Source organism: Sinocyclocheilus rhinocerous, unplaced genomic scaffold, assembly GCF_001515625.1.
Source record: "Sinocyclocheilus rhinocerous isolate Xijiao unplaced genomic scaffold, SAMN03320098_v1.1 scaffold28, whole genome shotgun sequence".
Taxonomy (NCBI): domain Eukaryota; kingdom Metazoa; phylum Chordata; class Actinopteri; order Cypriniformes; family Cyprinidae; genus Sinocyclocheilus; species Sinocyclocheilus rhinocerous.
Window position 1 is genome coordinate 2,548,773 of NW_015652416.1, and position 13,021 is coordinate 2,561,793.

The window sequence follows — 13,021 nt, forward strand, 5'->3', positions numbered from 1 at the left end:
CATACAGTACATAGAAAAAAAATAGTTGTTGAAACTATTTTTTACTCAGAAATTGCTGGCAAATTTCACAAATAATTACAAAAAGATGTCAAGTATCACGCTGAAATAAAGAACGCATGCTTTCACACAAATTAGAAACCAATCTGCTAAAACTTAAAATAGTCACCATGAGAGTGTGTCACATAAGTTGTCTATTTGTTGACTTTGTATTACTATCATCAAGCGCGCATTCAATTTAGAAAGCTCATAATTCATCTACAGCAATTTTGTCTGCCATGAAGCTGTAGATTTAGCAGCAGGAAACATTGTCAGAATATTTAAGTAACAATTAACGGAGCTGAATGTCACAAAAATCTTCCGGTTGCAGAGTCGAAACCAAACGGGCTCAGTTTCCAAACCTTCTAGCGTTACAAAAGAGCACAGCAAAGATTAAGCAAGGTGAAAGATGTCCCTTAGAGCTTAATATGGATCTCCCACAAGAGAGAGAGTCTGTGGTTTATAATGCTTATAAATTAGGTCAGAGGATCCAGAAACTTGATCCTAAGTCAGCAATTAGGGCACCTTGTCCCAGGAGTGTCTGAGCCCTACAAAGGATTTGATCAGTCAGAGTGTGACAATTATGATGAATAGCCTCAGTACGCCAGCTGTCCGACTGCTCCTTTGGCCATTAATATTACTCGCGGCTCTACTGCAGCAAAAAGCCACTGAAGCTTTCGCTCACCCCTTTTCTAGCTCTTTCAATTCAGGAATGTGTTGCCATGACAGTGACCGATGGCTCGGCGGCAGACGGGGAGCCCGCTCATCCCAGCCAAGGGTTGAGGTTGGTGTGAGAACGTGTCAGGGCCCCGCGGGCGAAGGATCAGAGACCGATCCACTGGAAAACTGGAAACGTCTGTAGATGTGGTACTGATTAGCGGCGGGTGCGGGGGAGAGCTGCAGGTATTTCAGCTTCTTGCACATAAACCGACATCCGTTTTAATGCCAGCGGCACAGCCGAGGGTCGCCCGCCTCTGCTGATGGTCATTAAGGCACTGCACCGCTATCACTCACAGGGTCACAGGAGCATGAGAATCGAGCTGGAAACAGTCATGTAGCAAGAGGCTAAAACAGACTACTCTTATCTGAGCTAAGAGTGTGAAAGCGACAGTATCGTCGGCCGCTGTAAATACCAAACTCAAGAGGATCACACTCTCAATTATACAGTGACCCGGTGGCAGCCACAAACGCAGCCCTGACGAAGACCGCTGCGGGACTTGCACCGTCACGCACACAAAAATACAACTGCCAAGGATGAAAAAATAAATAAAGCTAGCTATTAACCTACTGTCCCATCCTCTTGCCCTTCAATAAACAACACCGCATAGACACTTTCAGTCTGCTACAGATCAGACCCAGACTATTTTTGCACATAAAAAAATAAGTTTTGGGATTGCAGCACATTTATAAAGCAAAAAAGTAGAGAAATATCTATATTGCATTGGGCAGCTCGCCAGCTCTTAGCACAACTCATTCTTCTCGCGATCATCTGGAGCTTTTATACCAAACAGCATCTGCTGCATCTCACAAAAGCTCTCATCCACTGAGAGATTTTGAGTTCTAACAGCTGCGGATGTGAGGAGAGATGCGCTTATGTCTCTGTCCTTCTGAATATTAAATATAGAGGTGTATCACTTTAGGCCAATAAGGACATGGTCATTCTTTTGGAGTCAAATACACAGGGCAAGGATGTGGAAAACTTGAAACTTTGGAATAATTAGTAGGGCTTGTTTCACTATTATAATTGTTCATAATCAGATTAGTTATTTCCAAAAGTTTGATGTGGCACTGTTTGTGCTACAAATGTCATGAATGATTCCTCAAAGGCTACACTGAAAAAAATGTGTAGAAAATTTTCACTCAAATTTCACAAAGAAACAGTAAGTAACGCATGGAATTAAATGTAAATGGGAAAAACTGAATTAGTATTTTCTTGTAAAATATATTCAGATAATGTATTGTTTGGGAATAATTTTTCCCCTGTCAACCCCCCCCCCCAAAAAAATTAAGTAGTCTTAAAATAAAAGACCCAAGCCATACACTGAAAAAATGGTGTAGAAACAATTTTCACTCAGAAATTGCTAGTAAACTTCACAATTAATTACAAAGAAACAGAAAGTAAAACATTTTATTAAACAACACATTTGCAGCAGAAAAACTGAAATAGTATTTTCTTGTAAAGCATTTTGCAATCTATTAGACCAGACAGGTGCTTCTTCCTAGTATTAATATTGTTTATGAAAAAGAAATTGTAAGTGAAAGTAAAGACATCTGATTTCTGATATGATTTAGGGTTAATACGCTACAAAAAGTGTCAAATGGTAGTTTTACGGCACTAGCAAGGACTAAAAAAAATATGACGGCACAATAACAAGAAATAAATTAATTAATAGTTGTTAGACGTACAAAAATGGTCTTCAATGGGAACTGGTCCAAAACTTGTTTTTGTACATTGTAAATGATGATTTTTCAAAGTTGTTAATAAAACAGATTACTGGGATAGGCCTATATTTTACAGAAAAAAAAGTATATATATATATATATATATATATAGTATTTTAGTCTTTCTACTTCAAAATTTCACATTTAATTCAATGTGTTACTTGCTGTTTCCTTGTAATTATTTGTCAAATTTATTAGAAACAATTTTCACTCAGAAATGGCTATGTATTCTCAGTATTTAGGGACAATATCACTGAGACCTGAAATTGGGACAGTAAGCAACCGCCTAGGACACCCTAGCAACCCCACAGTACAATGTTAACAACCACTCAGAACACCTTAGCAACTGCATAGCAAGGTCCTGGCAACTTCCCAGAACACAGTAGCATCCTGCTGGCAAGTTTTGCACAGGCAAGCAGCACTAAAAATCTAGTTTTCCTCGAAAACAGCAAATGCAGTAAAACTGCTTTTGGGCTTATGTAGTAAGATGCAGTAAAACTTTTGGGCTTACTTTTTAATCGGCAAGACAGAGGACATATGAAGAAAAAGAGAGGGAAAACAAAACAGACGAAATTCAAACCAGCATCATCTCTTGAATATGCTTCAAATTTACAAACGGTCAGTATGAGAATGTTTTTAGATTCCATGACTGTTTTTACCACTTTTTGATTAAAAACTTTTGACAGCCAACAGATAACATGACTCTTTTCGAGATCGTCTTAGACTTTAAGGCTCAACTCCCAAGTCAAATTCAACAGATGTGTCTGAAAAATGGCCTGCCTGAAAATAAATAAATAAAACTAAAATGTCAAGCTTAGTATAAATTTTATCAAAGGAAACTTTGGGGACAATTTTTAAAGATGTACAATATTCATGTATTTGTGTTTTAAAAGACAATACAACTCAACTGATAAAATGCCAGATGATTTTATTTGATTTATGTGCTATTCAACTCTGGGGACATACTAAGGAAAGTTTTAATTGCATATTTCCCATGAGACTGCATGATAAAATGCATACAAAAGACATATTGTAAAAAATAAAAATAGCCATTTTTATTCAACATGAAATTTCGGATTCTACATTTTCAACATCTTATTCATGAAGAAACAGCAAATAAAAAAAGTCACGTCAACTGCCCATATAAAAATGGAAATTATAACAAAAGAACCCACTTCCACTAAGCACCATATTGTGCATTCATTGTGCGTTCACAGTCTCACTAAAGACACTGTTGAGTGCTTTATGGTGCCTAATCAGTCTAGAGACAAGTATTTCTCTTCATAAACAAGTATACTTTTATGAACCTTTTTCCAGCTAAAATCTGAATTTATTGGCAATAGGCTGTCAAAATTTGGAACCATTGAAAAGCTCCTTTGGGAGGCAACAAGAGGTGGTGAAGAAAACACCTCACAAACAGTGAATCGCACACCGCTCGAAACACACGTTAAATGCAGGTTGTCAGGAGAGGTGTAAAGGCGCACAGCCCAACACCCCTGTGGCTGAACACCTCCTAGTCATTCCATCAGAGTGACACTTTCAAATACACACACACTCACACATGATGTCATCTTCTCCCTCACGCATTCAAACAGACACACACCTTCCATAGGCACCATAGCACATTACCTCTCTCTAGTCTCGAAGGAGATTAACTGATGCATCCTACACACAGACACTCACACTAACCCACTAAGGCATAATGACACGCGTACAGTCCGTCCCCCACGACACCTCCGGGCTCTGCAGTGAAGCATGTCAAGCGAATTCCATCTGGGGAGAGGAATTTGACCTCCGACCTCTGTTTATGACCCATCAAAGGGAAGCCTGCTCATTGGTCTGGCAGAGTAATCATTTCCAGAACGGGCCACTCAGTGTGTTCGAGAGGGGGGGAGAGAGAGAGGAGATTTTTCAGGGAGACAGAATGCCTACAGCCGGTTATGTTAAAGGAATCAGGCTGATGATGTTCAACAGAGCTCTACAGAGAGGCACATGTTCAAAATGCAACTTAAACAACCTCTCAGAGAAGAAAGAAAGAAAGAAAGAAAGAAAGAAAGAAACAAAACAAACAAAGAAACGCACAAAAAAATGTTTGAAAGAAAGGATTTAAGAAATGTAGGGGGAAAAAAGTAAAATTTTGCATAGGAGTTAAAGACAGTCAACACACTCATGACAAATGATAATTCATAAAACATAGCAAAAGAAAGAAAGAAAGAAAGGATTTAATTTAGAAAACAAGTTAAATTTTGCTTTTATAAAAAGCAAAAAAGTTATTAAAAAAAGTCCTTTTTTTTTTAAAAGTTATAAAAAATCATGACAATAGATAATTCGTACAACATAGCAAAATCATTAGAATTTCTTTGTGTTCTTTTGTTCAAAATAATATTTGAAAAAGGATTACAAAAAGAATTTAAAAAATTGTTTTTACATGCAAGTTAAAGGAAGACAACAAACACATAACACCTGATAATTCATTAAAAAAAAATTGCAAAATCGTAAAATATTGTAAAATATTTTATTCCTCTTGCATTCACGGTTAGGGTTAGAGGTTGGACTATATCGCTAGGTTAACTTGTGAGATTTCTTACGATTTCCCCATCTTGTGTGAATTATTACCAATTCTCACGAAATCAGGTTTTGGAAGATGAGGAACTAAGACATAATAAAGGTGTGTTCACACTGACAGCAATTTGCAGTAAAAAAAAAAACTGAAAGTCATTAATTTTTATTAATTTTAAGATTTCACAACAGCAACCACTGATACAACAAGTTGAGCTGAGTTTGAAGGTTTATACAATTGAGCAGGTATATAATCTATCAATGGGAGTAAGATAAGCTCAAATGAAAGAAAGTGTACTAGCAAGAAACTTCCAAGCATTAGCTAATCAATGCAAACACACCTCGAGAGAGCAAAAATGAATATACTATATGTGGTATGTCATGATTACTAACTTATTCAATTGAATATGGGAAAACATTACATTTAATTTCCGTTCAAACTCATCTCATTTTCCCCTGCATCTGTATGGACTTTTTAGAGTACACTCATTTGATGCTGTTGTTGGCATAATCACCTTCTTAAAAAGAATCAGCCCATTCCTTCACTTGCTCTCTCTCAGACTGCTGGAAAAACATGATTAGCTGCTAGAAACATGATTAATGATTTCTGTTTCCCGAGCTGCTGCTCTGTCAGGAAGCATCATTACTGAATGAGAAGTTTGCTGGGCTCCCAAGAAGCCTGCAGTGAAAAGGAGGTCCGACATCAAAGACCACCCGTGAGGTTAGAGGTCAAGGGGCAGCATGGATTAGAGCGACACGTCACCTCGCTTTGGGATTTCAATTAACCCTTTCACAGTCCTCTGTTACTCGGGCAACGGATAAGCCTGGCGCAACAGATCCAATGCGCTGGTTTCTCTCACCCGGATTAGACCTAATCCTAAAAGAAAACCAACTCACAAAGCGAGCTCCAAATTAAACCCGCTTTTAGCCCAAAACCAGCCAAGCAAAGATCACCAGCAGCCAAAATTACAAAGCAAAGGTCCCAATCTATAATGCCAGAATGAACCACAAGTGAAAACAGTTGAGATTATGAGGTCAACTATCTAAATCCATTCTGGCTGTATTAAAGGTTGAACATTACCGAGAGAGATCAATACACACCGTCTTTTAATGAGATATTAATTAAGAGGCAACTGAATACTAGGACCTTGACTTAACAAGCTCAACGCTCTTATTAAAACCAATTCAATATCATGAAATATTACATCTATCAATCTATCAAGAGAAAGCTTTATCGATTGGCTGAAACAACTTCACAGAGCGCTGTATTTTAAACTACACCATATCTTATGTACACTGTACAGTTACTTACGCATTGAAAACGCACCTATATGGCTACCATTGTCCTCTTGAAAGGTCTTTTGGAGCATCTGTGTTCCTCTCAGAGGGACGTTCCCTTGGGCCCCATCACTTTTAGTCTTACTTACATGGCCAGTCTAGAGATCTTGCATTATTTAACTGGCTTTCAGTACACAAACCACAACTGCCTGAGGAAGTGCTTCAGTGGCAGTATCCAAGGAGAGACGGCGGCCAAATGAAATGAACCAGACAGTAAATAGTCTATTATTGAGTTCACACTGCTTATACCATAAGGAGGAATCACAGAAAGCAAAGCTGAACGGACCATGAAGAACAGAAAGGTAAGAAACATAGCTATTTCGCACATACAGCCCAAATGAACTTTTGCAAACACATGGCTATTCTTATTACTAATTTCGCGTTGCCTAAAGCTAAGCTTCCAGAGTCGCTTTCATCAAAAAGGGGTAAATAAACACACGATTCAAACCAAACCTGAAGGGATGCGTTGTGAGAGACGCCTTTGAATACAGCAAAAAGAAATTTGGCTCAGAGATGCTGCCAGTCTGTGACTTCCATTACAAGAGGCCTAAAGCCCTTCTCGATACAAAACAGGCGAGCGAAAAGGAAAAACACCACGGCACCAGTTAATAATACCCTTAACAGCTGGTTTGGCATCAGTGAAACCTACCCTATGCTTAACATAATACATTGTGAGTGCCATGACAATGCTATCCAGGATCAGTTGTAGGGGCCATAGAAAACTCCTCAGAGGGTGGTGGTAAAGCTGTAGTCTGCAAGCAGATGGCAGATAGCATTGATCGGATCCAAGCCCCGATAAGGCTGAGGGATAGATGCGACGTCCTGGAAACTAGAAAGGAGAGGTGAGTGGAAAGGTCTCTCCACCCCGTCCCAAAAGAGAAATCCACACCACTGACTGGTATTGACGTACATTAACGGTCCCAGACATTGTAATTTAATTCTAACAGCGTGTATCACTAATAATGTAATGTTCAATATGCATAAAGGGGTCAGGGACTGACCCGAGATGGGCGAAGGCTGCAAAAGCTCATTCGAGGGCCCCTTGACACTTTCATTCACCATGGTATGTGACCTGACAACGAGGTCGAAGGTCACACTTGGTATTGTCGACTAAATGATGTCTAAAATTAGCCAATTCCTAATAAATTCTCAGATTTTACTCGCCAGTGTGCGAGTTGGAGGCCAAGTATAAGTTTAGCTCAGATATATTTTCACTCGCCGAACACTCTCTGACTGAGCGCATCAGAGTTTCACTCTCCGCTAAGGGATCTGTGCTGTTTTTCAATGGCGATTCAATTGCCAAGGTGTTCGTAGAGGGCTGAATAATGCTAACTGATGTAATGTTCAATATGCATAAAGGGGTCATGGGCTGACCCGAGATGGGCGAAGGCTGCAAAAGCTCATTCGTGGGCCCTTGACACTTTCATTCACGATGGTATGTGACCTGACAATGAGGTCAAAGGTCACACTTGGTATTTCAAGCACTTGTCGAACAGTTGGGGCAAACTCTGGAAACTGGGTCAAGAGGTTGGTTCTTTAGCGAGAAGGGAAAATAGTGTCTGTGATGGAGAGAGCACATCACTTACCTATTCCTAGAATACGATGCAATGTAATACTGTTCAGCGGTTAAATTATATGCTGCTGACTCATGTTTTCTGAAATGAGATACGCTTGGTCATGGTCAAGCTTCATTGGTCAAGCTTCTAATCTCACTACCGGCCCCATATTCTGACAGCAAAACAAGAAATACAGTAGCTCTACACAAAGGTAGAAGTGGAAATGTTTTTTCCCTCCTAAATCAGCCGTTAGTTCTTTTATTTTGATGGGCGGTGGAAAAGAAAGAGGGCTGGAAAAACACTAGAAGAATGAGAGCTCATCATTGCTGTCCTGACATCGTGAGTGGCACTGATCCTACACTGAGGTTCCCAGCTGAGACCTCCAGTCTGCTGAGGGAGCGGGAAAAGCTGTATCTCCTCTGGAAGACAGCCATGACAAACAAAACATGGCCTGACCCTTCAATCTCTAAACCCTGCTCAAGCCAAAGCACTATTTATACGCACTCAATAACTCAGTAAAAGGAAATGGTAATGAATTTGACGTAACAGCGCTCTTTGCACGTCGTACCAAGGCACTAAAAATATACAACAGTGCAGGCTGCTAATAAGGCTGATCAAATATAAAATGGAAGCCTAATCTCTATTCCTGTCATATTCCTATGGCATGAAGTATCTAAATATCACACGCTTTCTCAGAGGGATAACCATCTGCCAGCCTTCGGCGCACACTTATATAAACGTACATACTAGAAGAAAAGTCAACGGAGAAACAATTTTATTATCTCTTCCTCTGATCTGATACAGTCAGCTTCAAAACACTTCAGGCCTGACTGCCTTTATTGTGTTAGTTTGACGTCTCCGCAGATTTGAGGTGCAGAAAGAGCTGATAATGGATTGGAAGGGTAAATTAAATAACTTGTGTTTTATGATAAACTCAATCAAAAAGCTATCATTGTCTGTCCTAGGAGTGATATTGAAGGAAACTAAAAAGACAAGTAATGAGAATCTACAAGCCTGCTATTCAAGAAAAGGAAAAATGAAACTGCAAACTGGCAGCTAGCTAAAGCTGATAAATTTGTAGGGGAGATGCTTTCGGGCAAGATTATTAGTTAATAATCGTTTAATGTATGGAAGGCAAGGGCTAGCTGTCACATGTGCAATATTACAGTTTCTGAGTCAAAAGTCAAGAGGTTTGTATTTTCCTTTAAAACATCTACTTCAAAAAATATATATATATAACTTTAAATTAATAAATTAATATTAATAAACTAGTAATATTAAAAAAATAATAATTCTAAAACACAAAAACACTGTTGGGGCAAGTTGTCACAAAAGGTAAACTGCATATAGGCCTATTTATACATCTTTAAGACTTTAAGGCCATGTCCAATACAGAAATTGACTTTCAAAAATAAGCCAACCTTATGTAATATTCACTAGAACAAAAGGTGTGACAACTAGCCCAGGTCTCCCCTATTATAAATGTAACTGACTATAAATGCTCTAATTGTGACGTACTGTAACGTGTGGGAAAAGGCGCCAAGAGTGTCTCAGCACACAGCGCCTAGTGTAGAGTGGGCACGGAGCTTTAATACAGCCCACAGCCCACTCCACACCGGCAGAGAGACTCGAGAGGAGGCTGGCACTGACAAGCTCGAAGGTGAGGATGTCAGGGATATTTAAAACATCCGCCAATCACGGCAAAGGCCGAGTGCGCGGAACATAACGACTCAAAGCGAGATTAATTCTGACATGGCGCACTTCGTTTCCCACAGTGTCACACAGAGGCGAACCGCTTTGACATAAAGGTGGACGTTTACGCCTATAACGTTGAGATTGATGCTATAACATCACTTCATAAGACAAACTCCATCAAACTACCAGAGACTCTTATTGGTAGTATGATAAGAGTGCCACATACGCAAAGTCTCTAGCTGTAGTTTGTTCACTGGATTACTTTGGAAAAACAAGCGTTTATCCAAATTTATTGAATTAGATTATATCAATTTAAAAATACACCGGTGGTTCTAGATAACATCAGACCCAACTTTTATGAGCCGATTGTGAATCAAAAACATACAGCGTACAGTGTGGTGCGATTCCCAAAAAAACGAGTCTTTTTAGCTGATTCATTTTAGTGAAACATGAACAAAACGCGAACAATTGTCCAACGAATGAGTCTTATTAGCCTCTTTTTTTTTCTTTTTTTGGTAAATCAAATATGCATGAGCTCTGTAAACAGTTATATTCAGTCACTGAGCAAATGAAATATACATTTTGTTCGCAGCTTCAATAGATCATATAGAGTTAGTTCCAATAATTGCTAGAAAAACCTGCGTAAACAAAGTTTTTGCAAGACTTATTACATTTAAATCTGAAGCTCTCATCATTTGTCAACAGAGCGCCATGGACAGGTAAACATGGATTAATTTTTCCAAGTATTTCTTTCTCAGAAGTACTGAAAGTTTCGACAGTGCGTCCGTTAAGAAATGCGAACCGTTAAGAAGAATCGAAACCAGAATCGCTCGATTCCTTAGAATTTCCATCACCTACAAAGAAACATACCATAATGTGAGCTACTTCAAGAATGCAGCTGAAATGAAATGGCATCACTACGACCCATTCGTTATGCTCAAAAGCCACGCGTTTTATATAGGCAACAAACTCTCTTATATTTTAAAACAAGTAACTTTTGGAGAGATGACGCGCACTCGCAGTTGTCTGCTTATTTCACCACAATAACCCTTTAAGTCCAGTTACGAGTGATCTAATGCTGACTGGGTGGTTGAAGTGTACGTTTAAACGACCAATTTTCGATAAATGTTTTGTGATTATTCACCGACTTCTCTCATGCAACACATTTACGTTCTAAATACACGTAGGCTATTCTTTCCAACGTGAAGCTCTTTTCAATCATATGAAAAACCAAAGCCAGTATCGATCCCTCTGTGGAAGGACGCCGAGCTGGAATGCTCAAAAACGTAATCTTTCAGTTCACTTACTGCAATCAAACACAGACGAGTCTACTTTTTTTCTTGAAATCATTATTAAAAGCAAAACATCACGTTAAAATGTGTAATAAAAGGACTTTACTGACATCTTCCAGTGAATGAAGCAGAACATCTCGTGCATACACAAAATAAACATATAAACAAACAGTACCTTCGACTGTCAAACAGTTTCCCGCCTCACCGAAGAAAATATATTAGTGTCTGCTCAACCAAATAGGTCATTTAATCGTAATAAAGATTCTGAGATTTGAATTCATCTAAAGGACCTTTACAGAGAAGACTATGTGGATATTACATTGCATTTAGAAATTCGTCTAATCTTAGATTTTTGCCTCTCCTGCAGCCCAACAGTTCTAACCTACATCCAATTTTGCCGAATTCCTATCTGAATTAGTCTTGGCGAGAATTTACAGACAGCCAACCCACATACTGTCACATTGATACTGACAATCCAAATAACTGAACAACTGAGAGGTGTTGGACAAAGCCTGGTTTATATATTTTAACACACCTCCCTATGCAGTTAAGCGCATGCCTAAAAGTGTGATATGCAGTGGTAAACGGAGCTATCCAACAAACGCATCGTTTACATTCTGCATATTCCCAGAGAACGCCCCTGTACCCACATAACCTGCTTGTTACTTATTTCAGTAAAGCAATTAAACCACAGGGAATCTAACCAAGTTAGTCATCCACTATTGCTGCTCAATGCAGATATCTTCTTGTTTAATGCGTCAGTTAATAGACACTGAGGTGTCAAACCGCATATAAAATGTTCACATCGCTCTCCTCGGCTGTTCCGACGCAATCAAGTATCGATACATTCTCTGTGAACGCCGAAGAAAACAGCGCTCGACACGCATCCGAGCTCAAAAAACTGCATTTCCCCCCAAACAAACTGCATTGAAAAGTCACGCCTGTGCGTAAAGAACAGATGTTACTTACTTGTGCTCTTTATGCCTTGGTTTATTATCCTCGCCATGCGTAAAATCTCAAACTTGAGTACATTTTCTCGGCAGCAGTGTGTAAAGCTCCGCTTGCACTTTCCGAGTGTGAAGATTCTCAGCACGGCATGAATGAGGAGGAATGCGGTCCGCGCGTCCTGATCGAGACGCAGCCTCGTTTTGAGTCTCAGGGAACGCGCTGCCTGATACATATATCTCGCGTCGCGGCCAGGCGGCGACATTGAGCGCGTTGGAGCCTGTATGGTGAAATATACAGTTAGTCTGTAGTCTTGAATACCGGTCCGTTGCACCACCTGTCGATGTATCTAAGCACATTTATTACAATCACACAGACGACTGTTTGTTTGTCTTTTGTGTATGTCAGCCAAGCATAAAGTAAAAGCTATGTATAAAATAGCTTTAGATGAGTACTGTAATACCGCCATTAATCTAAGCAATTCGAAATTAGACAAAATAATTAAATATTCCCTATATGTGTGTTTTTTAATAAAAATGTTTAAATGAAATGGAGGGTTGTAGGCCTACAATAATTATTTTGAACAATTATAGGTTTCAACGGGCTTTTTAAACGTCTGTAATGATTAAAAAATATATATATATATATATATATTACAAGTGCACGTTTTTCACCTGCCACCAAATAGACATTGACGAACAGTAGTCACGTTGGCAAGATGAAGTAACCATAGCAACCGTACACTGTCGAAATGCTCTCCATTGTGATCCGTTTCTGTCTGTATGTCAATATATATATAGTAAGGGGGACAATAAGGGAACCTTGACATATTGTGCCCCAAAAATTACTTTAGGCTACATTTACATTTAATCATTATGTAGATGAATGAAATAGATTTAAAAGCTTTAACTCCTTTTAAAATGGTAGGTATTTGTTATAGGGTTGTAGTTTGCTTCTAATTTGTTGCAGACAAATATGTGAATAGCCTATTATATACTGTACATTTTATTATAATAAGAGTTACATACCGTTTCTTGAAATAATTTTTTACAAAACTCCCAGTCTCCTCAATACTGTGTTTTTAGGAGATTTCTAGCCATGCATTTTTTTTACAGACATCAGAAATGTGCATACAATAGAGTTCAACGTTTTACACTG

General features: G+C 38.9%; 1 protein-coding gene across 1 annotated transcript in view; it reads right to left on the reverse strand.

The window, feature by feature from the left end:
• LOC107715025 (plexin-A1-like) overlaps positions 1–12,049 on the reverse strand; it is a 236,715-nt gene extending 224,666 nt beyond the window's left edge. Inside the window, exon 1 of the mRNA XM_016521060.1 lies at positions 11,888–12,049. The gene's annotated coding sequence lies outside the window, so the exon portion shown is untranslated. The remainder of the gene's footprint in view (positions 1–11,887) is intronic.
• Between the last annotated feature and the right edge of the window lie 972 nt (positions 12,050–13,021).